The following is a 4,040-nucleotide window of genomic DNA, read 5'->3' on the forward strand; positions in this document are numbered from 1 at the left end:
CATACGGCAACAGATGTTAAAGATGGGTATATGTGCTATTTAATTGTTCTTTGGGAGATTATTTTTTAAAATAAGTGACTTGCATTTCCCCCCAAATTAATTTTTGTGTGTGAAAACTTCAGTTCTTGGTTTCTCTTCAACATTGCAGTCTATCCTCTAATGAGAAAACGTCTCTCGAGGCAGCATGATGACCTGAGTTTAGGAGAAAGACAAGTTTGAATCCCAATTCCAATCCTTGGTAGCTGTGTGGTAGAGAAAGTTACCAAACTCTGATTTAGTTTTCTTATCTGTAACAGGAAGATAATAATGATATCTACCTTGCAGATTGTTGTAAGATTTGAGGATAATCTCTATCAAAAGTGTCCAATGCAGCAGGTACCTAGTATTGTTATAAATATATGTGCATTTTTACATATTCACAAAACTTGACTGATAGGTAAACACTATACAAGTCCCCTGTTTTTGCCAGGTTGTCTGGAGTTCCTCCATTTAGAGATTCAATCCTTAAGGTAAAAATTAAAGTATCTTAAATCAAAATCGAGATATGCCTGGGGAAGTATTATGCCTTTGGCTAACAAGTTTTCAGTTAACATTTTTATGCTATCAATGGAAATAAAATATGCAAAGCATGGGCTTATTGTAGACATTCATACAATGTGAGATCCTGTTCACCCTCTGTTATCTGGGATCACAGCTCCTAGGAATCCTCAGAGAGGAGGTAGCTTCTGCAAGCTATTTTCCATATTTCAAATATCCTAATAGAAGTTATATATTTCCTTTCTCTAACTCATTGCTAACTAAAACATTGTTTCTTTGCCAGTGGCTGAAATTACCCCAGCTCATACTATTGCAAGCTGGTATGACATTATAAAACTGCATTCGTATCTTATTTATAGATCAAAAGAATGATTATCAATCAACTATTACTAAATGCAATTTAGCAAAACGTTTCAAAATGTCATTTCCATGAGATGACAATGTAAAGAGCTGTGGTAGTGAAAAGACTGGGAACCACTACTTTCTGAGATCCCATCCTACAGCTACCTGAGAAGGCTTTTAGGGAATGGGGAAGACAGACTAGTAGTACCTAAAGAAAGTGAGGAAGAGAGACATGACAGTCATGAAACAAGAATGGGAGTATCAAAAAGAAACTAATACATTACTTTGCTGGTCTCTACCAATCCTCCCATTTGAAAGAAAGCTTAGAAGTCAGTTTCCTTTATCAGTAGCAGCTTCCATTTCTTGGGTAATGGTGCCCTCTTTTGGGATGACGGCTACCACTCAATTCAAAACATCTATAAAGTAATGACTAAAGAAACAGTGAGACCTCTCTCCAAAGGTTAAACAATTTAAAAAGCTTTTCAACTAGTTTGAATTAGGAGCTAGATACATACATAAGTATGCATGTGCTAAATAAATATGTTCAAGGCTTTCTCCTCCCCAATGCTTTCAAACCCTGTCAAAACCTCGAGCTAAAGGTTGAAATGTAAGCATCATCTCTGTAGTACTGTTACATTATTTGATCCTCCCAAATTCCTTACACTATCAGAAGGGGAAGTATTTTTGTCTCCACGTTATTAACAGGTTGTAGAGTTGGCTAAGGTCATATGGCTAGCAATGGCAGAAACATGCCTTCTGTTCCTCTTTCATTTTCTTTTCCTTCTTGGTACTCAACATTTCTGACTCCAATGTCTCTTGTTCAATTTAAAACTGCCCCTTAAACTATTTCAATGTCATACCTTTTTAAAATGATGGCTCAATTCCTCGTCACGTAAGAGTGACACGCAGGTGCAAAATGATGACTCTCTTTACCTTCTACTTTCTAACTATGGAGTAAATATTAAAATGTAAACCTGTAGGTTTGAGAATGACCGGAGAGGCAAATTTATAAATAGTCATTTTTTAAAATATCTTAAGGTCATAAAATTTAATGGCAAGGGAAATATTTATAGAACTTTGGAACAGAGCAACAGATGAGATTCCCCAACTCATAAATTTTAAGGAAGAAATTTTATCAGTGACTGTTAAGATACTTGGAAAATAAACATGTTCTAATAAGATTATATTTTGAGTTACTTGTACATTTTAGTTATGCTACCTTTTCATGCTCCCCCTCAAAATTTCATCATCAGATACAAATTTCTTGAGATTTATACAGGGAACAAATATGGAAAAAAAAATTCCCCATTCCCATGTTTTCTAGTTAATACCCATTGAGAACACATACATAGCAGTGAAATTTTTTTTTTTTTTCAGCTAAGCCATAGCTTGGTCAAATTACTTATGAGTGGGTTTAATTTGCAAAGTAATATTTGCCCTTTCCTCCTGATACAGACAGCAGCCAGAGATTTGATTTAATGAATTTGGGGTTTAGAAAGGAAGGTTTGTAATGTCCTAAATCACAGGTCATTCTGAAAAACACTAATATAAGTTAGTTTCTTGTATAGGGGGTATTTTACAAACCTGCTGTATGACCTCTGACATAATGAATGCCAAAAATAGAATCTCTAGGAGTTAAAAACTTTGCTCTTCAACCACAACATACTAACATCTGTTTCTATTATCCCAATTTTATGTTTGACACTAACCACATCCACTCCGTGTTCCTATGCACATTATACCCCGTGTAGGGCTACAAACTTTATGATGGTAGAATTTGGATCGGTATGAGTGAGTGGGACAAAATGACTTAGAAAAAAGCCAAGATCTAGAGATGCATAGCTATTATAATCTAGGGAGAGATGCATTTTCCCACAATCATTAGCTGAGCACGCCTTTTGTTCACCGTATTGGAATCAGTAAGGTAACATTTACATAACCATATAGCCCTTGACTTCAGGCCAGCCTGTGGCAATCGGTTTTAACATTTGTGGTTTCAGCTATTCAGGACCAATCCCCAAACTCCAAGGCATGTGGCAATTCGTAGTTTTGCTAAGAACACACATTTGATGATCAGGTTACAAGGCTGGCGTGCTAGACTCTGGCAAGTGGTTTGTAGAGTGCCCCTGCACCCACATCTCAATTTGGCTTTTGTTCTCCAAGAGTAGCTGGATTGATAAAATGAAGGGATAAAGAAATGGCTCTGAAAAGACAGCCAACCAATTACCACAGGTGACATAAGGTATAGGCTAAGGAATTAACCCTTGTGTTGTTAAAAGGTTTCCAGTTTTGTATAAAGTTGTAACTCAGGGGCAGTTAATCGCCATCAGTAAAATAAAGTCCTTTTATTCACTGCAAATACAAAATGTGTCGAAGATATTTCGGCTCGTTTTCTGTTTCTCCAGGCATTTCTTACTTATTCTCTGTTTCATGGGAGCAGTTTTCCCCAAAACGCTTGCAGAACTCAAAGCTTTCAGATTGGTATCGCAGAGAAGGTACTGATCTGGGATGCAGGAGATGAGCGCTCTAGTCTTGACCGTGCCACCGATTGTGTGACTTCAGTTTCCTCTATGTCAAATGGAGAGTGTGGGAAGGACCTAAAATGAACCAACTGCATGACTAAAACCTAAGACCTGAGGGTCGAATGTCCTGTCCTGCCTTTCACTTCAAGCCCACCCAGCCCACTCCAGGGCCCACCAAGCCCGCTCCCACCAACCCCGCAGCTCTGGCCTGGCGCGAAGCCGTTAGACGTTAACGCCTCACCCCGCAATAGGCGGGGCCGAGGCCTGCAGTTTCCGGCGCTGCATGGCGGGGCGGCGCGTGGCGCTCTCCCCCGGCCCCGCACCGGCCTGTCCCCGTGCCAGTTCGCCGCGCACGCGCGCGAGCCCCTCTCCGCCGCCTTGGAGGGGCTTCGTAGTCCCAGCACTTAAGCCGGGAAGCCCCGAGGCGTCTCCGGAGAGGACTGTTCCGAGTGGGGGAAGGGAGGCAAAGAGCGGAAAGAACACCCAATCCTCCCCAACCATTTTATGCTAATCAGTTCGCGCGTTCTTTCTGGAGATTGACCAGGGTTTTAGTTTCGAAGCCAATCACTTTAGAACAAGGGTGGGCAAATCGAGATCTCTCACAGTCATTGGCTGGAGATTTGGTCGCAAGGGAAGAGT

Source organism: Rhinolophus sinicus, chromosome 15 (assembly GCF_057876585.1).
Source record: "Rhinolophus sinicus isolate RSI-liver-muscle chromosome 15, RSI-T2T, whole genome shotgun sequence".
NCBI classification, from domain to species: Eukaryota; Metazoa; Chordata; class Mammalia; order Chiroptera; family Rhinolophidae; genus Rhinolophus; species Rhinolophus sinicus.